This window comes from Hypanus sabinus, chromosome 14 (genome assembly GCF_030144855.1).
Source record: "Hypanus sabinus isolate sHypSab1 chromosome 14, sHypSab1.hap1, whole genome shotgun sequence".
Lineage (NCBI taxonomy): Eukaryota > Metazoa > Chordata > Chondrichthyes > Myliobatiformes > Dasyatidae > Hypanus > Hypanus sabinus.
The window spans coordinates 58,451,059-58,474,670 of record NC_082719.1 but is presented as its reverse complement, the minus strand read 5'-3'; positions in this window follow the sequence as shown (position 1 = coordinate 58,474,670).

Genomic DNA, 23,612 nt, shown 5'->3' with positions numbered 1-23,612 from the left:
TTAAACTAATTTGGCAAGGGGATGGGAAACTGAGCGATAGGGCTGAGGATGGGATGGTTAGTATACAAGCAGAAGCAGTGTATAGTGAGATTGTCAGGAAAGACAGGCAGATGATGGAGCAAAATTGCAGTCAGTGGGATGAGTTGCAGAATTACAGAGGGACAAAATTGAAAAGAATGATGAATGGAGCAGCAATGGCTGGAGTTTCTGGGAGTAACTCAGAAGGCGCATGATAGATGCATTCCAAAGAAGAAGTAAAGAAAAGAAGACATAAGCGTTGCTGACAAGGAAAGTCAAAACAACACAAAAGCAAAAGAAAGGGTATATAATAGAGCAAAATATAGTGGAAAGTTAGAAGATTTGGAAACTTCTAAAAACCAACAGAAGGTAACTAAAAAGCCATAAGGAAGTAAAAATGAAATATGAAGATTATATAGCCAATAATATCAAAGAAGGAAATGGCAGATGAACTGAATGGGTATCTTGGAATTCACTAGCAGCATTCTCGAGGTTCGAGCTTGTCAGGGGGCAGAAGTAAGTGAAGTTGCCACTACTAGAGAGAAGGAGCCTGGAAAGCTGAAAGGTCTGAAGGTATACAAGTCATTTCAATCAGATGGACTACAATGCAAGGTTCTGAAACAGGCAGCAGAATAAATTGTGAAGGCACTAGTAGTGATCATTCAAGAATCAATAGATTCTGGCATGGTTCCAGAGGAGTGGAAAAGTACAAACACTACTTCACTCTTCTAGAACAGAAGGAGGAAGAAGAAAGGAATTTATAGATCAGTTAGCCTGATCTCAGTGGTTGGAGTCGATTGCTTCAGAGTACATGGGTAAAATAGGCCAAACTCAGCATAGTTTCCATAAGGAATTCTTTTGAGGAAATAACAAGCAGCAAAGACAAAGGTGAACCACTGGAAGTTGTGTACTTGGATATTCAGAAGGCCTTTGACATGGTGCCGCTCATGAGACTGCTTAGCAGGTCAGAGCACATGGTATTACAGGAAAGATATGAGCATGGATAGAGCATTGGCTAATTGGCAAGATGCAAAGAGTGGGAATAAAGGGAGTCTTTTCAGATTGGCTGCCAATGACTAGTGGTGTTCTGCATTAGGGTTAGGGTTCCCTGCAGGTTTCACTTCTTTTTACATTGGATGATTGAATTGATAGTTTTGTGGCCATGTTTGCAGATGATATGAAAATGGGTGGAGAAGCAGGTAGTGTTAAAGCAGAGAGGCTGAAAAAGGGCTTAGATAGATTAGGAAAATAGGCAAAAAAATGACAGATGGAATGCAATGTTGGGAAGTATATGGTCATGCACTTTGGTAGAAGGAACAAAAGTGTAGACTATTTTGTAATGGGGAAAAAATCAAATATCGGAGGTGTCAAGAGACTTGCGAGTCCTTGTGCAGGATTTATTAAAGGTTAATTTGTAGGTTAAATCTGTGGTGAATATGGCAAACACAATGTTAGCATCTATTTTGAGAGGACTAGAATATAAAAGAAGGATGTATTGCTGAGGCTTTATAAAGCAGAGGGAAGGCCTCACTTGGAGAATTGTGAGCAGCTTTGTGCCCCTGATCTAAGAGAGGATGTGCTGACGTTGGAGAAGGTTCAAAGGAAGTTCATGAAAATGATTCTAGGGATGAAAGGGTTATCATATGAGGAGCATTTGATGACTCAAGGCCTCTACTCACTGGAATTCAGAAGCATAATATGGGATCTCAGTTGAAATCTTTCAAGTTGAAAGGCCTAAATGGAGTGGATGTGGAGAGGACATTTCCTGTGTGGCGGAATCTAAGACTGGAAAGCACAACCTCAGAATAGAAGGATGTCAATTTAGAATGGAGATGAGAGGGGACTGATTTAGTGAAAGGGTGATGAATCTGTGGAATTCAATGCCATAGGGGGCTGTGCAGGCCAAGTCTTTGAGTATGTTTAAGGCAGAGGTTGATAGATTCTTGATAAATCAGTGTGTGAAAGATTGCAAGAAGGCAGAAGGATGGTGTTGAGAGGGAAATGGAACAATCATGATCAAATGCCTGAGCAAACTTGATGGGCTAAATGGCCTAATTCTGTACCTATGTCTTAAGGTCTTATGGTCACTTTTTGCATTCATTGCCTATTATGTCTGAAAATTCTATGCCCTTGAGCACTTTGAAGACTTGTTCTTATTTTGTTGTGTCTCTGCGATAGCAGTGATATCTCCTTCCCTGTGATTCAAATTCTTTGCATTAAAATAATTAAAATAGATGTAATTTAGATTTGCATTCTTCCTATTCTGCTTTCTGGCACACTTTAGTTTACTTTCTATATTGGGTTGGATTAAACTGTCTACTGTCTGTCCCATTCCCATGCCAAATTAATTTAATCCCTGATGAAAGTCCTTGACTTGAAACATTGACTACTTATTCCCCTCTATAGATGCTGCCTGATTTGCCAAGCTCTTCCTGCATTTTGTCTGTGTTACTCAATATCTACAGCAACTGCACAATCCATTGTGTTTATAGTTTAAATCTTTCGTAACAGAATTAGTAAATCCCCCTGAAAGAACATTGGAGCCAATCTGCTTCAGCTGTACCTTGCCCAGTTTTGAATGGGTTTTATTTCCCCCAGAAATAGTTCCAGAGATTCAGAAATCGAAACCCTCCCTCCGACACCATCCTTTCAGCTGCATGTTTATACGACTTATCCTAAACTCACTAACATAAAGTGTATCACTAGAAGTAATCCAGAAATCACACCTTTGAGGACTTGTTCTTTAATCTACAAACCATTTTCCTAATTTCATGTTGCAGGACCAAACCCTTCTAATAACATTGACACTTAATTCCTTGTAGGCTGGTTTTTAATTGAAGTTTGCCATTTGAGATGAGAAAGTTCCTACTCAGGTTTTATCTTTTCACCTCAAACAGCAAGCTTCAATTAAAAATCAGTCTGTAAGTAATTAACAGTTATGGTTACTAGCTTTGAATTATGATTCAGAATAAACCTACTGAAATAATCTACACTTGTCCTCACTTGCCAAGTTCTGCCCTTTGATACCTCTGCATCGCAAGTTATTTTGTGCAAAACCATGTTGAATTTTCTCAACTATTTTTATATACAATTAAACTGCTCTGGTCCTTTTGGCTGAAGTTAACTCTCGGCTCTGTTGACTATGTTACAGTTGAGGATTGGTGTACGGGGAGTGCAACTGAATTGCTGACTTTGATTTAGCAAGTTTCTATTCAACAAAATCTTTATTTCCTATCAGGGACACCCTTATCACTTGCGTAGTCAATGCCATTCTCCACTGCGATGAGGATGATTGTCTTCTGCTGGTACATCCCCTTCTGAACTCAAAGCTTCTCTGAACAAAGTTCAATCAAGATTTAATGTCATTTCCAGTACACAAGCGTAAGGAGAATGAAATAAAGTGTTACTTCAGATCCGATGCAGCACAAAAATAATGCAAAAGATGAAGAATACAATAATAACACTAAAACCACAATAAATATAAACACTTAAGATAGTTTATATACACAGATGGATTATTTGTCCATAAAGTGATTCTAGGCTGTACATAAAAGTAGCGAGACATTTAGAAAGGAGTGGTTCCATTAGACAGACGCAGCATGGATTCAGAAATGGCAGGTCCTGTTTGTCAAACTTACTGCAGTTCTTTGAGGACATAATGAGTGCAGTGGAGAGAGGGGAACAGGTGGAGGTTGTATACTTGGATTTACAGAAGGCGTTCGATAAGGTGCCGCTCAAGAGACTGATAAACAAGATACAGATGCATGGATTCGGAGGACGTGTATTGGTATGGATAGTGGATTGGTTAACCAATGGAAGGCAGAAAGTTGGTATAAATCGTTGTTACTCCAATCGGCAGTCTGTGGTGAGTGGGGTGCCACAGGGGTTGGTGCTAGGCCCGCAACTGTTTACCATTTACATTGATGATTTGGAAGAGGGAACTGAGTGTACCATAGCAAAATTCGCTGATGACACTAAACTGAGTGGAAAAGCAAACTGTACACTGGATGTGGAGAGTCTGCAGAGGGATACAGATAGGTTAAGTGAGCGGGCCAAGGTCTGGCAGGTGGAATACAATGTTGGTAAATGGGAGATCATCCAGTTTGGAAGGAATAATATTATTCCTTAGATTATTATTTAAATGCTGTTGTGCAGAGGGACTTGGGAGTACTTGCTCATGAATTGCAAAAAGTTGGCTTGCAGGTACAACAGGTTATTAAGAAGGCAAACGGAATGTTGGCCTTCATTGCTAGAGGGATTGAATTCAAGAGCAGGGAGGTCATGCTGCAACTATACAGGGTACTGGTGAGGCTACACCTGGAGTACTGTGTGCAGTTCTGGTCTCCGTACTTGAGGAAGGATATACTGGCTTTGGAGGCAGTGCAGAGGAGGTTCACCAGGTTAATTCCAGGGATGAAGGGGTTAACCTGTGAGGAGAGATTGAGTCACCTGGGACTGTACTCTCTGGAGTTCAGAAGAATGAGAGGGGGTCTTATAGAAACATACAACATTTTGAAAGGGATAAATAAGATAGAATAGGAAAGTTGTTTCCATTGGTAGTTGAGACTAGAACTAGGGGACATTGCCTCAAGTTTCAGGGGAGAAGATTTAGGATCTTGGAGATGAGGAGAAACTATTTTTCCCAGAGAGTGATGAATCTGTGGAATTCTCTGCCCAGGGAAGCAGTTGATGCTTCCTCACTAAATATATTTCAGAAACAGTTAGATAGGTTTTTACATAGAAAGCGAATTAAGAGTTATGGGTAGATGGAGCTGAGTCTATGGACAGATCAGACATGATCTTATTGAATGGCTGGGCAGGCTTGATGGGCTGCATGGCCTACTACTGCTCCTATTTCTTATGTTCTTCAAGATTCAATTCAAGTTTCAAAAAACTTTATTGTCATTCCAACCATACATCAGTTCTGCAGGGCAGAATGAGACAGTGTTTCCCAAGGGCAAGTGCAATCATAACATAACAAACACAACAAATAGTAAACACAACAATAAATAGTAAACACAACAGCCACATGTTGGATAAAATCAAGTTATAAGTGTCCAGTGCAAGTTAAAAGTGTCCAAAGTAGAGTCGGGTAGAGCAGCTATTTAGCGTCTGACTGCCTGCGGGAGGAAGCTGTTTAGTAGCCTTGTGGTTTTTGTTTTGAAGCTCCTGTAACGTTTGCCTGATGGCAGAAGAACAAACAGTTTATGGAGAGGGTGTGAGGGGTCTTCTGCACAGTGTCTTCTGGAGGCATTGACTCTGAAAGAGGTCTTGGACAGAAGGTAGGGAGACCCCAATAACCTTCTCTGCTCCCCTAACCACCCTCTGCAAGGCTTTTTTGTTGGCAGTACTGCAGCTGGAGTACCAGGTTGTGATGCAAAAGGTCAGCACACTCTCAACCATGCCTCTGTAGAATGTAGTTAAGATGTTAGTGGGGAGTGATGCTTGTTTCAGTTTCCTCAGAAAGTGCAATCTCTGCTTGGCCCATTTCACAACCCCAGTGGTGTTCCTGGACCAGGTGAGATTGTCTGAGATCTGCACCCCAAGGAACTTGATATTTTCCACTCTGTCCACTGTGAATCCACTGATGCTGAGGGGTGTGTGCTCAGGCTGAAACCGTCTGAAATCGACAATCATCTCCTTGGCTTTGGTGACATTAAGCATCAAGTTGTTGTCACTGCACCAGCTCTCTAGGTGTTTGACCTCCTCCCTGCACATTGTTTCATCATTTTTGCTGATGAGCCCAACCACTGTAGTATCATCAGCAAACTTAATGATCAGGTTCCCCTTGAATCTGGCTGCACAGTCATGTGTTAACAGTGTAAACAGCAGTGGGCCTTGTGGGGATCCAGTGCTCAGTATGATGGAGTCAGAAATGTTCCTGCCAACACGGACTGACTGTGGTCTCTCTGTCAAGGAAACCAGAATCCAGTGATACATGGCAGTGTTAGGCCAAGCAGTGACAGTTTCTCCACTAGTTTCTGCAGGATGATGGTATTGAACGCTGAACTGAAATCAATGTACAGGATTCTGGCATGTGTCTTCATCTTATAAGATGACTGATGGGAAATAATCAAGTCGTGGTGGAGTTAGTGGGTGGAGGTGTTGATCAGTCTTACTGTTGGGAAAAGTAACAGTTTTTGAGTCTGGTGGTCATGGTGTGAATGCTATGCAGCCTCCTCCCTGAGACAAACATTGTATGATCAAGGTGCGTGTGGGATCCTTCATGAGTTACTGGCCATTTTCAGGCATCTTTCTGTATATATGTTCTCAGTGGCAGGAAACTCATCAGTATTTAAGTCTATTGTGTTTATTCATAATACTCTATTTCTCACTAAACTGCCAACTACCATTGCCTTTTAATTTCTATTGCCTGAGTGCTTAACTAACTCAGCATTATTAAGCCTTTCACACAGGCTTGCTAACTCACTGATCACTAATAAAGGGCATTTTCTTATCGCCAGGAGCAGTTTTCAGGTGGTGATCTCTGGAAGCTTCTCCAAGAGGGGTATTATCTTTTATGTTACAGGTGTGCATTGAGTGTAGTGGACTGCAGCCCATTGGAAGATGATCTGTGTGCCACTATTGTGAAGTTGCCACTTGTTGGATTAGATCAAGTATAGAAATCACCAGGAGCTTCAGAGCATGTACAATTCTTCATTAAAGTCTAATAGTAACCTTCAATTACATTAATGTACGTACACATGAACTATTGACATACCTACACAACAATATGCTGTATATTCACAATGTCTTTTCCTCAAAACAATCCAATACACTATGTTCCTTCTTTTGACAAGTGTAAACCACTTTGGAAACTCCTGGAATTATGAAAGGCATTTTATAAATGTGGACTCCTTCTTTACTCATTTAAATGCTCATGGGCTTTGCTGATGGTACTAGAAGTGTAAACATTTCTTGTAGCAACATTGCACTGCTTGTAATTATTCCGATGGCCACTTGGTGTCCCCAGCATTCATTGCCTCATATACAATGGATTTTGTTCGCAGTGTTAAAATAAGTACAAGTTACTAAGATCTTTAATGCAATATTGCATTGGTGCACTAATCGAATCTTAATGTATTACTGTAACTTCGCTGGAATTTTAGAGCTGTAGCAAGCATTAAGGATTTTGGCCACAAGGTGAATATGTGCAACAAGGATTAAAATCTGATTTATTCTTCGAATGTGTTATTTTAGCAGAGAAACAAGGCAAGGCTCCAGTGCTTTGTTGTTATAATGATAATAAACCGAAATGCCTTGCTGTTCTTTCCTTTCTTTTGATCAGTCCTGATATTAATTTTACTCTGTTCATGGCAATATTTAGAACAGTTTATGTGAAAAAAACCTAACATGGACATGAGCAAACAGGACGCCACATTGAATTAATTATTTTTACTTCTGATTGTTGGGGGCAGGACCTTTCATTTTTTACCAACAGAGCAACACCACCCCCTATGTCCTCCTGCCTGCCCTTTCCATACAATGTGTATCCTTGGACAATAAGCTTCTAGCTTTAATTCTTTTTTCAGCCATGATTCAGTGATGCCCATGACATCATACCTGCCCATCTGTAACTGTGCTGCAAGTTTATCTACATTATTCCGTGTACTGTGCACATTCAAATACAACACCGTTAGACCTGTATTCTCCCTTTTCAATTTTGTCTGCCTTTTATGTTGTGACTCACCCTGTTGACTGGAATGTTGCCCTATCAACAGCCACTCCTCACTACACATTGCCTCTGTTTGTAAACCAGCTACCTCATCTTCTGCACTATTATCCTCCTGTCCAATGATACTTCCGCAGGAACTGCTTCTTTTTAGGTTATATGTGAATGATTTTGAGGTGGAATTGATGACCTTGTCGCCAAGATTGCGGACAATATGAAGATAGGTGGAGGGGAAGATTGTGTTGAGGAAGCAGAGAGACTGTGAAGTAGACTGCAATAGATTTTGGAGAATAGGCATTTTGGAGAAATGGCAGATGGAATGCAAAGTCAGGACATAATGGTCATGCACTTTGGTAGAAGAAATAAACATGTAGACTATTTTCTAAATAGAGAGAAAATTCAAAAATCTAAGGTGCAAAGTGACTAAAGAGTCCTCATGCAGGTTCCCTAAAGGTTAATTTGCAGGTTGAGTCAGTGATGAAAAAGGCAAATGCAATATTATCATTCATTCGAGAGGACTGGAATATAATAGCATGGATATAATACTGAGGCTTTATAAGGCATGGTGAGGCCTCACTTGGAGCATTGTGAGCAGTTTTGGGCCTTTGATCTAAGAATGGATGTGCTGATATTGGACCTTGTTCAAAGGAGGTTTATGAAAATGATTCCAGGATTGAACAGCTTATCACATGAAGAGCAGTTGATAGCTCTGGGCCTGTACTCATTGGAATTCAGATGAATGTTGGGGATTTCTTTGAAATCTATCGAATGTTGGAAGGTCTTGATAAAGTGGACATGGAGAGGATATTTCCTGTGGTAGGGGAAGCTGAGACCAGAGGACACCGTTTTAGAATCGAGGGATGTCTATTTAGAATGGAGATGAGTAGGAATTTCTTTAGCCAGAGAGCGGAGAATCTATGGAATTTATTGTCACAGTTGGCTGTGGAGGCCAAGTTATTGGGCATACTTAAGGGAGAGATTGATAGATTATTTATTAGTCAGGGCATGAAGGCAGGAGATTGGGGCTGAGAGGGAAATGGATCAGTCATGATGAAATGGCAGAGTAGTCTCGATAGGCTAATTGTCCTAATTCTGCTCCTATATCTTATGGTCTAGTACATTATATTTCTCATGGCCCATAAAAGAGAATGGCAATTGAAGGGAGAGCATGGCAGGTTCTATAATGGATGAAATACCAGCCCTAGTTGCCTCTAAGTATGTCCTCTCCAAGATCTGTGAAGTGTAACTGTAAGTAGAAATATGTTAACACTTGGCCTTATGCAAGCTGGCAAAAATGACTTGAAGGTAAGCAGCTGTTTGCTATGATGCAGCAACAATAAAGAGCAATTAAACTTACAAATGCAAAGATACAAATTTATTTCATTGATGCATCACAGTAAAATGGGTAAATTCCGAATGCACTTGAAAATGACAGTTTTATAATCTTCTAGTTAATATGTTGTCATGAGATTTACGCAAATACCAGAGCATGGTAAATATAAATTGTATTTATATGGACAGGATCACAGTACAGCAGGAATAGTTTGAGTCAATTGCTGCTGGCAAAGAGAAACATGCCCTGCCTCCTTTATGTCGTCCTCCAGGGAGAACTTCGGCAAGGGCTGCACAATTGAAATATTAATTGTTCATTTCCAGCAATATTTTTATCTGGAGCAACCAGCTATTTCATGCAACACTACACTTATGAGTTACCTTTAAGCTGCTAGCTTACTCAAATGGATTATTTTATATTCTAATATGCATCTGCATATAATAATTAAATTGTCAGAAGGAAATACAAGGTAAAAATCTGGGTCATAAACTTTCAGGCGATTACTCTCAGTCTTCCATGGGGAATAACAAACTTCTCTTAGACTTACAAGTCTTTCTGCTCACTACTTTAGTGAAAAAAAATTGTACAGCAATACAAATTACACCAGATAGTGAACTTTGATTCACTTGATGATGTCCGGCTTGTTTCTCTGATTTTCATTCCCAGTGGCAATTGTCCAATAGTGGTAAACATGAACAACTATTTTCCAGTTTCTGCTCTATGAACCTCAGGTTGCTGGCTATTAATTGACTAGAAAATAACTATTAAGTTAGCTTGATGCATAGTTTAAGAGCATAACCTGGGATGTTGGCCTATTTTGTTTAAAGTAATAAATATAATGAAGAAATATAAATGCACTTGTAGTTTTATTGTGCTCTTTTGTCATAAGGATAGTTCAAAATATTAACATCCAATGAAATCCCTTTAAAGTACAGTCACTCCACTAGGGAAATACCAGCTACATTTTATTCAATATTTTGCAGTCATTAATACCATTAATGCATCATAGTTTGGAACTAGGTATTGCCAGCTGAAATTCCTGTTAATGATTATGAGTGCTGTTGGGCATTTTCATAATAAGATCCAACTTGTAGTTGTTATTATTGTAATAATGCTCAAGATGGATAAAATGTCATATATACTCCACATATCTTTCCATTCTGTGTGTTGTTAGCCAAATAAGACAATTTCTAACTTTAATGAGAGTGAGTATTTTAAACTACCACACACACAAGATGCTGGAGGAACTCAGCAGATCAGGCAGCATCTATAGAAAAGAGTAAACTGTCCTGATGAAGGGTCTTGGTCTGAAACATCAACTGTTCACTCTGTTCCATAGATGCTGCCTGGCCTGCTGAGTTCCTCCAGCATTTTGTGTGTTTTGCTTGGATTTCCAGCATCTGCAGATTTTCTCTTGTTTTTGTGAGTATTTTAAAATTAAGTTAAGTAACTATTTGCAGAAAAGGTAGAAAAGAAAATTTAATAGTTGACCTACAGTATTAAAACATAAAATATCATTCAAATTAATTTTGGAATATATGAGTTAAATAATAATTTCCTTCGAGTCACCCCGTGTGATTGTGACATTCAGATGGCAAACTAAACTAATGCTGGCTCAGATTGTCAGCTGCTTTTGGCAGATGCTGTCTCTTACACGGACCAGGAATGGGATGCAGCTGGAAGCAAGCAGCTTGGCGACTAGCTAAAATAACCAGGCTGAAAATAATTAGAGATGGAAAGCAATAACTTTTAACACATTGTGTTAAATGTGTTAGAGCCAGGCAGAAGGTAAATGTTAAAACCTTAAAGCAGAACCCAACCTATGCTAAACTTGAAATATTCTGATTTTTTTTTTCAGACTGGAGACAGGCGCTGGGGGCTGGTGGACTATTTGTTCATACCAACCTGTTCCTGCACTGTGACTGCTATCAGCGTTGAATGTACTGCTCTCCTGGCGGGGGGCAGACTGGCTTCAAGAAGGGACTCATATGGGAAAAGTAAGCATATGCGCTGTGTAATTAAAATACACGTGAGCCATAACTTCTCCTCATATTTGAAAATACCCCATTAAAAATCAGGTCATTACACTCAGTAGCCACTTTATTAGATACACCTGCTCATTAATGCAAATATCTAGTCAGATACTGGCAGTAACTCAATGCACAGAAGCATGCAGACTTGGTCAAAAGATTCTGTTGTTGTTTAGACTAAACATTAGAATGGGGAAGAAGTGTAATCTAGGGAACTCTCAAGATGGAGCTCATGATGTGAAGCTGAGTTAGACTTCGCTCCAATCCTTTTACTTCTTTTACCTGCAATCACCCCCTAACTGACCTATTTATACCTGCACTAAAGGGGTTTATATTTAAGATATACTTTTTGACTTTTTGAATTATGTTTTCAACTTGTTAAAATGGCTGGGAGATCGCGAGAAACTTAAGAAGCGAGACCAGCTAAAGAACCTTTAACTCTGGATGCAATCGGGAAACTTATGGATGAGAGTCTGGAGGGTAAACTCAGCCACATTTGTCTAGAGCCCATTTTTTTAGATACTTACAAATTAGAAATTTTTTGAATATTATGTTACAGTCCTTTCTGAATTCATGCCCAATTGATATTACGGAAAAAATTCCAGGTTTAAATCCCTTTCAGAAGGGTTTAGTAGCCGTCATTTATAATATGATCATGAAAATACAACCAGGGATGCCAGATAAGGTTAAGAATGAATGGGAAAAAGAACTTCAATGCCTCTTACCTACAGAGCAATGGGAGAAAATTTTACAGTTAGTTAACTCCTCTTCTATTCGTGCCAAACATGCCCTAATACAATTGAAGGTTATCCATACGGCTCATATGTCCATGGACAAACTCGCACGATTTTATTCTCATGTTAATCCAATCTGTGACAGATGCCATTCTGAAGTAGCCTCATTGACTCACATGTTTTGGTCTTGCCCTTGCTTGCAAAAATACTGGAAAAATATTTTTGGTATCATTTCAACAGGTTTGAGTATTAACTTGCAACCTCATCCTGTTACTACAATTTTTGGCTTACCAATGGAGGATAATAGTTGTTTATCGCCCTCAGCTCGGCGGATGATTGCATTTACCACACTAATGGCTAGAAGATCCAGTCTACTGAACGGGAAAGAAATTAATCCCCCAACTACATTTTAATGGTTTTCCCAAACTATTTCTTGTTTGAGTTTAGAAAAAATTAGAAGTGTCATTTTTGACGCTTCGGTTAAATTTGAAGAAACCCGGAGACCATTTGTTTAACATTTTCATATGAGTTAAACTGACCTTTCCCAAACCTTTTTCTTATCACCTTTAGTTATTTGGATAGAGGTGCGGAGTTATTGACACTACTGTGTATACCTGATATGATACAATAGCCCATGTCGGTTAGGTTAGCTCTTTAAAAAAAAATCTTTTTTTTTCCATTTTTCCATTTTTTGTTTTACACTATGAGTTTGGGAGGTTATTATATTTGGGTTATTAACTGTTTGTAATTGCATTACAGCCTTATGTACTCTCAAGCTTTCTGTATTTGCTGTTTTTCTTCTTATGTTTGTTTGAAAACTAATAAGAAGATTTAAAAAGAAAGAAAGAAGTGTAATCGAAGTGATTTTGATAGTGGAATGATTGTTGGTACCAGATGGGGTGGTTTGAGTATCTCAGAAACTGCTGATCTCCTGGGATTTTAATGCACAGCAGTGTGAAAAACTGAAAAACATCTAGTAAGCGGCAGTTCTATGGGCAAAAGTGCCTTGCTAATGAGAGAGGCCAGACTGGTTCAATGTGACAGTACTGCAATTAACTACGTGTTACAACAGAGGTGTGCAGAAGAGCATCTCTGAACTCGAACCTTGAAATGGATGAACTACAGCAGCAGAAGCCCATGAACATACACACAGTGGCAACTTAATATTAAGTACAGGAGGTACCTAATAAAGAGGCCGTTGAGTGTAGTTTTACCTGCTAACAGCTGGTTTGTTGCTTACTGCCTCATTCACACAGCCCTCCTCACTCTCCTTGGTCAGTTTTATACTTACTTTGTGCATGGTGTCTGAGTATTTACTTATCCATGTCATTGGTATGAGGTGGGTTAGAAATGTGGAGCTTCTGTGATGTTTAAATGATTGAATCAAATGAAGTACTAGTTGTCTTTAAAAACATTGGAAGCAGGGTTAGATACTTTTGCAGAATGTCTAATTTCTGCAAAATGTCAGGAGCCTCAGGATTCACATCAACAGGCTCAGGAACAGTTATTACATCTCAATCATCAGAGCCTGGAAGCAAAAGGAATAACTTAGCTCAACTTCAATTGCCCCATCACTGAACTACTCCTTCAACCTATGGACCCACTTTCATCTCATGTCCTCAACATTTATTGCTTAGATTGCTGATTTATTTATTAATGTTATTATTCCTCTTTTGTATTTGCACAGGTTGTTGTCTTTTGCACTTTGGTTGTTTGTTCTGTTGGCTATGGCCTTTCGTTGGTTCTATTGTGTTTCTTGCTTTTACTGTGATCGCCCACAAGGAAATGAATCTCAATGTTGTACATGGTGACATATATGTTCTTTGATAATGACTTTACTTTGAAGTTTGGGAAGGAAGGGGGCATGGGCAAGTGAGTATAGTCATCCTCTTTTGCAAAAGTCTGATGGGTTGTGGGGTATAAACTGTTCTTGAACCTAGTAGTCATCCTGAGATTCTGGTGCCTTCTTCCTGACGACAGCAGTGAGAAAAGAGCATGGACTGGACGGTGATGATCCCTGATGATGGACACTGCTTTCCTCCAGAAGTGTTTCACGTAGATGAGCTTAATGGTTGGAAGAGCTTTACCTGTGATATATTGGATTGAATTCACTAACACTTGTAAGATTTTCTGTTCAAAAGCATTGGAATTTCCATACCAGGCCATAATGCAGCCAATGAATACACTCTCTATTACACATCTAAAGAAGTTTGTCAGGGTTTTAGTTGTCATGCTGAATTTTCACAGACTCCTAAGGAAGTAGAGGCTCTACTGTGTTTTCTTCGCAATTGCAGTTAGGTGCTGGGTCCAGGACAGATCTCTGAAGTAGTAACACTCAGGAATTTAAAATGGATAGCCCTCTCTATCTCTGATCCTCTGATGATTACTGGCTCATTGACTTCTGGTTTCCCTCTCCTGAAGTCTACATTCTGTTCCTAGGTCTTGCTGACATTGAGTGAGAGGTTGTTGTCTGCCACCCCTCAGCTATATTTTCAATTTCTCTCCTGGATGCTGATTCATCACCATCTTTGATTTGGCCTAAGACAGTGGTATCATAAGCAAACTTGAATACAGTGTTGGAGTTGGGCTTAGCCATACAGTCATAGGTGATAGTGTTTAAAGCGAGTAGAACAGGGGTCTAAGCACACAGCCCTGTGATACACCTGTACTGATGGGGATCATGGAAGAGATGTTGTTGCCAATCTGAACTGACTGGAGTCTACCAGTGAGGAAATCCAGGGTCCAACTGTATAAGGAGATATTGAGGCCAAAGTATTGGAGCATATTGATCAGTTTTGAGAGGATGATAGTATTAAATGTTGAGCTATAGTTGGTAAAGAGCATCTTGATGTATGTAGCTTTCCTGTTTAGATGTTCCAGGATTGAGTGAAGAGCCAAAGAGAAGGCATCTTCTGTTGCTTTGGTCGGCAAATTAAAGAGGAGCTAAGTCACCTCTCAGGCAGGAGCTGATATGTTTTATCACCAGCCTCTCAAAACACTTGATCATTGTGGATTTAAGTGCAACTGGGCGAAAGTCATTGAGGCCAGAAAACACACTCTTCTTGGACACCAGAATAACTGAAGCCTTCTTGAAACATACTTTCTTAATATATGTTTCAGCCTGTTCAATGCCACCTTCACATTTGTCAAGGTTCCTTTCACTTGTGAATTCTGAAGAAAGTACAGTGTTCATTAAGGTCTTTACCTACCTCCTCTGACTCCAGGCACATGTTTCATCTTTCATCCTTGATTAGTATTAACGCTATGCTAGTCGTCCTCCAGTTCTTCACATACATGTAGAATGACTTGAAGTTTCCCTTAATTCTACTCACCTATATCTCCTTCTAGTTCTCCAAAGTCCATTCTTAAGCTCCTTCCTGGCTACTTCAATACTCCCCAGAGCCCTCTCTGATCCTTGCTTCCTAAACTTTAAGCATGCTTCCATCTTCCTCTGGGCTAGATTGTCTCTTGTCAACCAAGATTCCTTCACCCTACTATCCTTACCCTGGTGAAATGGAACAAACCTATTCATCCAAATATTTTTAATGACAGCTAGTACTTAACTTGCTTGAAACCAAGTCTGTATAATAGCTACGGCTATGTAGTTAGCTGTGCTGAACTATACACTAAGTTCACAGCCTTTGCTCTCAATACTTCAATTATCCACAAATCTGAAACCCTGAATTAATTTTTCAGCCACACATTCAACTGCCAATGGTGCATGACACAGGCAGCAATCCAGAGATCACTACCCATGAGTTCCTGCTTTCAGCTTCCTCTCTATGTTCTCTCTTCAGAATCTCATCCCTTTTCCTAGCTGTGTCATCAGTACCAATATGTACCATGATACTTGGCTGCTCACCCTCTCCCTTTAGAATTCAGTGGCCTCAAACCAAAACATTCCTAAACCATGGAAGGTAAAGTACCATCAGGAAGTCTCATACATATCATCAGAATCTCCTGTCTATTCCTCTAACTATTGAATCTCTTATCACCACCATTCTCCTCCTCTCCCCACTTCCCTTCTGAGCCGCAGAGTCAGACTCATGTGGCCACTGTGGCTTTTCAGTGGTGTGTTGTTTCTCCCCCAGCAGTATACAAAGTAGTAAAATAGTTACGGAAAGGAACAAACACAAGGGTACTCTGCACTGTCCACCTATTCCCCTTTCCTCTTCTGACAGTCACCCAGTTACCTTCCTCCTGCAACTTTGGTGTGACTGTCCCACTATGGCTCCTATCTATGAACTCCTCATTCTCCTGAATGGTCCACAGGTAATCTAGCTTCTGCTCCAGTTTCCTAGTACAGTCTGTGAAGAGCAGCAGCCAGATGCACTTGTCACAGATGGGCCTTCCAGATCACCCTCATTTTGCAAGAAGAGGGAACCACTTTCCTGGGATCCATCCACATGACTCTAGCTGGTGACAAAGAAAGAAAGAAACAGAATCTTGACAGAAACCTCACCCTGGCCTCCACTTCGTCTTACTGAAGCCTCACTTCCTCACTCTAACTTGTCCTACTCGCACTACGGCTACTCTTCTAAATCCAAACTTATTTTTACTGGCTCTTGCGAACATCATTCCCTTGGAGATTTGTTTACAGCTGCATGGACCAAACATTGCTCGGAGCGGAAATTTTTGATGGCTTGTGATGCACCATCGATAACTCTTGGAGACGTGAGGCGAGAGATAGATTTTTATTAGCTGGAAGAGAGCAGTCAGCAGCAAGATACCATCACACAACATCCTGGAGACTGAGGGAGGAGCAGTGCCCCCAATCACCTTTATACAGGGGTCTGTGGGAGGAGCCACAGGAGCAGTCAGCAGAGGGGCGTGTCCAGACAGGTATATGTAGTTCACCACAGCTAGCCAAACATTGCTCTGAGCAGAAATTTTTGATGGCTTGAAACTGTGTGACACTTTACATATTTATTTTGTAATATGCATATTATGAATGTTTACAATGAACATTTAAAAATGTCACATATTTTTGATTTTATTTATTAATTGAAGGGTATAATGAAATACAGTACAACAAAGAAAATCTTCCATGTTTTGTAAAATTTTCTGACTTGTCTTTATTACAAATTATTAAAAACTCTGTCCAGATAAATTTTGCATCTAGATCATTAATAAGTCATCCTCATTAAATCATCCACATGTTTCACTTCCACTCTGTTTCTGGATTTACATTTGACTGAATTGATGAGGGTGAATTGACATTCTCAGTCAGCATTAGGTTTGAAATGTTCCAACGATTTCAACAAGAATTAACAGTTCTTCAAATTCTTTGTTTCCAAGCATATAGTTCAACATATCAATGAATATCTTAGTCGAACCATCTTAACTTTCTCAGAAATAGCAAATTTATAATCACACCTTTGTTGCGATATTTTTGAGGCAACATTTTTGTTGTAGTTCATAATAGTAGCCGAGTATTTCTTTGGCCAGTTGTTCAACATTCTCTTTTCCAAATTCAAAACTAAATTTATAATATTTGGAAACCGTTTACCCATCTCATATAGTAAACTTAGAATAAATGATGTTGAAATTCATAAGGTATCTGAAACAAAATTTTTAGGAGTGGTAATCGATAATAAATTAAGCTGGGAACCACATATAAATTATATCAAAGCAAAAATGGCACAATCTACTTGAATACTGTACAAAGTGCAAGATTTCTTAAATCAGGGACCTTTGTATACATTATAATGTTCACTTATAGCCCCATACATGACTTACTGTATAGAGGTATGGGGAAATACATAAAAACAAATACAAACTTAATTTTTCTACTCCAAAAGAAAGCCATACGAATTGTAAATAAGACGTTATTATGAGCCAACCAATCCACTATTTATTCAACTAAATGCTTTAAAATTCAGAGATTTTGTAGAATTTTAAATAATGCAAATTATGTATAAAAGTAAAAATAGACAGTTACCACAAAGTATCCAAAGGGTGTTTAAAATGAGAGAAAGTCAACATGATCTGAGAGGAACATGTATATTTCAAAAACAAAGGATAAGAGCAAATGCAAAAAATCATTGTATTACAGTCAGAGGGGTGAATCTATGGAACAGCTGTAGTAAGAATTTAAAAACATGCACCACACTCAACAACTTTAAAAAATTATTTAAAAATAATTTAATGAACAAATATTAAATACATGATTTAAAATGAATGGGAGTAATGTAAATAAATGATACTTGGAATTGGATTTTGTCTTAAAAGATTATGAAATTTCAGCTGTAATTTCTACTCCCAGCTCTTCCTTCCAGACCCTTCCCAGCTGCTCAGCCTATCCACAAGAACATTCCCTCAGGATGCTGTAAAAATTACTAACAGAGACAAAACACCCTCTTTTCTATGTCAGAACAATAATGCAAAGAAAATTTCAGTTTGTAATAGAACTAAAGCATTGCAACCCAAAATTCTGCATAGAGCCCATCTGACTCCAGATCATCGCTCTAAATTTAAGACGGGGTTTTCTCCAATGTGTTCTAAATGTAAAGTAAATACTGGAACTTTCACCCGTTTTTGGACTTGTCCCAAACTTCAGGCCTACTGGAGTGATATTTTGGGTGAAATGGAAAAGATTCTGAAGATGGAGCTTGAACTGGACCCAATGTCTTTTCTCTTAGACTTACCCAGCAGTCGTATTATTAATGCACATCAGAAAAAAACTTTTTATTTATTTTTTCTGATACTTATTCAATTTAAGTTTCGGTATTGTCCCTTCAACGTCTCCTAATAAAAATAATATTGGGCTATGTGGGAGTTGTACTCCAGTAAGTTGTTCCAATAAAAGTCTTAGATTTATCCAAAATGATTGAATTTTAAAACAAGTCCAAGTAGAATGTAATAAAGTACAAATTTTTTGATTACATCAAAAACATTGGTAAGACATTTTTGAATTTAATCTATTTATTTTCTGTTGTGTTATATATAATTGCTGTAAAAAATTATATTGTACTAATCTAAGTTGAACATTTGTTGTATTTATCATACTATCAGAACATAATATTGACCTGCTTTTTCCATCAATTTTAACATTCAAATCAGATTCCCATTTTTGTCTTGATTTATGAATTCCATTGGCAGTAGCCAAAAAAGTTATCGTAGTTACTTGGAAATTTGATTTATATTTAACTATGAATCATTGGAATAATGAAATATATAGTTGTATTCCACTTGAAAAAATTACATACAATCTAAGAAATGAATATGATATATTTTTGAAAATTTGGCTCCCATACCTACAAAAGATAGGATTAAATACATAGGACATTTGAAGATAAAATTATAAAGTAATTGGGGAAAATTAAAAATTAAGGTTAAAATTATTTTGAACTCCATGGAGCATGTGGGGATCCTCCGGTATCCAGGCAATCTTTCTCTTCTTTCTTTCTTTCTTTTGACAAGGGTTAAGGGGGGAGGGTTAAGGGGAGGGGGAGGGTTAATTTTATTTTTTTTCTTTTGTACTATTTTATCATTACATTTATTCTTTATAATTTTCTAAAAAATTAATAAATAAATTTAAAAAAATACTTTTTACATCCTGACTTTTTGTGTGAGGAAGAACATTTTACTTTGTTAGATATCCAATAAGGCCCCTGGACATTCTGGTTGGCGTAAACTAATCATGGAGTACATTCCTTTGGACTTTTTGACACGTATGGTACACTCAAAAGCAAATAGTTTTCATAAAATATGGCAACCTTTTCTTCAGTATGTAGATGTAAACTTGTCTGCTATACTAATAAGGGATGTACAGGATGTGGTGGTGATGTCTATATTTTGATGGAAGTGTTCTGATACCTGATATCTGAGAGGGGAAGAAATCTAAATGTAAATGTATCTGGAAATTGAAAGTTCTGTTATGCTGAGCAAAAAAAAAGTTAAAAAAACGGTTGTTATGAAGGTACCACAGCTCTGAGGGGCCGAAGGAGCGGGAGCAACTCCCTCCTTCCAGAGAATCGCAAGATCGCTATTAATTTGGGTCTCGGAAGTGAGAGACAATGCAACGGTTCTGGCCATTGTTCTTAGAGGCACCTGTGTGTCCCTACTACGTGACAGCTATCATGGACATGGACACCCTCAGGCAATGTGGGGGTGGAGATTACATCCCCTTACTTTGATGGACAGCTACAACTCTGCAAGTAAAGATAAAAGCGGACTGCAGGAGGCAGTACCCTAGCGATGCACCAGAGGAACTTGCTCGCTCAACGCTCCCGTGAGAGCTGGAAGCCACTCAACGCCACGTGTGCTCCTAACTCCTTTGCCTGGGGAGCGAGTGGCTGATAATACCGAGAAGGACTTCGAACTAACAATGGGGAGACCAACGATCCCCTGATTTTTAACGGAGTGGCTTCATAAAGACATGGGCAAGTTTTCTTTCTGTTTTCACCGATCCCTCTAAAACACGTGAAACCCAGCGATTCCTCGAAAGGCTAAAGTCTGCAGACTTCTGAATGACTTTTTATATTTCCAATGGACAAAAATATTATCCCCTAGACAATAGCCGAGATTACTTGCCAGGTTTGCGGACGAATATGTCCTAACCCACAAGACAAAGACTTCCTCGAATAAAGGTCCCCAGAGAGACAGTGGGAATGATCGAGAAAGTCCGACGAGTGAGGCAGAGGTCCCACCGGGAGCTAGCGGTAAGGTTGAGGGGGAAAGGCAAGATGGCCAGAGGGTTCCGGGTTTGACCTGTTTTAATTGTGGAAAGGAGGGGCACATTGCATCTCAATGCTTGGCTCCGAGAAAGGAGATAGGAAGAGGGAAAGCCGCAGTCCCTATCGGGTGTGCCGTGGTAATCAGCAAATTGACCAGAGAGCTGAGGGTAGACAGAGTACGAGAAGGCTCTGGGAGTTGTCTGTCACACTGAACCGTGTCTGTGACGGAGGGAGACACACCAGTTCCCGTACGAATCTGGAGGGATACGGGCGCTGAACTATCCCTGGTTAGCCGTAAGGTACCAGAATTTGGTCGGGAAACGGGCATGGTAAAGGTGGAAGGAATAAATAAAAGGATAGAAATGGTGCCCTTATATAAGGTCATTCTGGATTGTGAGCTGGTGTATGGATCAGTTGAAGTCGGGGTGCCCTCAGAATTCCTGAGAGCTGACGTGGACATCCTGCTGGGAAACGACTTAGCAGGGGGTACGGTTTGGTCAGCCATGCTGCCAACCTGCCAACCGGCGAGTACGGTGGCCCCGTCCCTAGCGCCCAAGGACCATCTCGCCGGCGCGGTCACTCGCAGCCTGTTGAGAGCGAGAGCTGTGAACGAGAGCAGTTTAAATCTGGCCAGTTTTGATTTGGCTGAGACGTCTTTACTGACCCTGTGCCATGAGGGTTTAGAGGGTGGTAAGACGAAGAGTAGTAAAGTGAAAGGGTGTAAGGGAGAGGAGATAGATCTGCCCTTAGCGAAGAGAAAGGTCCTAAAGGTAGGAAATAAAGATGAGAAACAGATAAAGCTGTTAAAAGGTCCAGAGTTGGACATGGATGATCTGTCTAGTTTGACAGAATTGTTTGAAGAACTTGAGAGTTCTAAAGGTGTTCCCGATAATGAGAGGAGGGCAGTCCTAGATGGAAAGGATGCCCTTGCCTCGAAGGAGTCTGCTGAAAAGGCCGAGGAGGTTGTTTCAGCTCGCAGAGTTGTGCCTTCCCCGGGTGGGTGCTGCCCAGAGAGTAACTGGGAGGATCGGGGGAGGTTAGAATTTGAAAAAGGTACGGGTGTTGAAAGCCTGGAAGAGGCCAATGTCCCATTTGAGTGTGTCCGAGATGGGGATGCACGTGGTGCTGAACCTGGTAACGGAGCTCAGAAGGAGTCTGAGGTATCTGACCCAGTGGAACGGGGCGGCCGTCCTTGAGGGTCAGATGGACACGGTTCAGTGGGAAAAGGGTTAACCTTGGTAACTGGGGAAAGTGTGAGTTCCCCGGTGTTTGTACTTGAAGGTGGGTTCAAAGTTAACGCCGAATTTAAGAATGGGGGGGGGGTGAGGATAGTTAGTGAAGGAAACGGGAAGTTTGTAGTTTCCAAATCAAAGGAAGAAATCTTAAACCTGGCAGATCGCTCACAGAGTGAGCTGGGGATAGCGGGGCCCCCCACTCTATTGTTATGCCAGGATGGGGTGTGAAAAGGCTGCCTTCGACATGCTACTTGAGCGAAGAGTTCGAATCAAACACCAATAGCCTGAAGGGTACTGATAAAAGGGCCAGCCACCTGGGTGAAATCAAAGAATTGGGTGGAAAGGGTCTAAGTTTGGGGCATGGTGTTGCAAAAATAACCCCGATGAACGAGGCTGGCGGGAGTTCACCACGAAAAATTACTCAAGTTCCCCATGGGGAGGCTCGCCGAAAAAGAGGCGACGGTTAATGGAGATGCCATTGTTAGACAGCCAGGCAGGTTGAACGGGTTTGCGCCAAAGCCTGTGAATAATAAAGACAGCCCCTTTTGGAGACCTGCTGGTTACGTAAAACGACTGAAATGATCAGTGTTCACATAAACTTTTTTAAGTGCACCTAAGCTAAGGTCTCACCTCCTTAGTTTTGTTGTGAAAAAAAAATAATAATAATAAATAGATGGTTATTGAATTGAAGTCTGATGCTACAAGACTTTAGTACGGTATGCGATTTTAAGATATTAAAGAAAGGGGCACTGTAGTCGTTAACTATTTAGATACTGACTTGAATGTATAACAGTAGTATTCTGTGAAGAGAAAAAGCTTGGGTATTGTGTTAGATTAAAAATCCTGTAAGACACTGTACAACTCCGTTTTTTTACCGCTGGTAAAAAAACGCGGTTTTTAGAGGGGAGGTGTTATGAAGGTACCACAGCTCTGAGGGGCCGAAGGAGCGGGAGCAGCCCCCTCCTTCCAGAGAATCGAAAGATCGCTATTAATTCGGGTCTCCGAAGTGAGAGACAATGCAACGGTTCTGGCCATTGTTCTTAGAGGCACCTGTGTGTCCCTACTACGTGACAGCTATCATGGACATGGACACCCTCGGGCAATGTGGGGGTGGAGATTACATCCCTCTACTTTGATGGACATCTACAACTCTGCAAGTAAAGATAAAAGCGGACTGCAGGAGGCAGTACCCTAGCGATACACCAGAAGAACTCGCTCGCTCAACGCTCCCGTGAGAGCTGGAAGCCATTCAACGCCACGTGTGCTCCTAACTCCTTTGCCTGGGGAGCGAGTGGCTGATAATACCGAGAAGGACTTCGAACTAACAATGGGGAGACCAACGATCCCCTGATTTTTAACGGAGTAGCTTCATAAAGACACGGGCAAGTTTTCTTTTCGTTTTCACTGATCCCTCTAAAACACGTGAAACCCAGCGATTCCTCGAAAGGCTAAAGTCTGCAGACTTCTGAATGACTTTTTATATTCCCAATGGACAAAAATATTATCCCCTAAACAACAGCCGAGATTACTTCTTAATGATGATTATGACTATACCCGTGCTTTAGATTGAGTATTGGTGATGTGCATTATCTGAATGTTTGCATTAACCTTACTTTTGTGCCCCTTTATAAATAAAAACATTTGAAAATAGTGACATCAGACTTCAACGGACCTCTCTATCTTTGCTGGTAAGTTCTCCAGTTACGGGATACGTAACACAGTATAAAAAAGATTATGAAATTTTTTGTTTTGATGTGGTGATTGATGCCAAGTATGTTTTTGTATAAGTAAGAGGGGTAGGCGTAATAAGCTGTTGCTTCAGCCTACACCCTTTTGGTCTATTTTAAAGATTTTTATTATTTAATTTTATTTTATGAAATCATTGTTGAAAATGATGCTTTTTATTATGTTC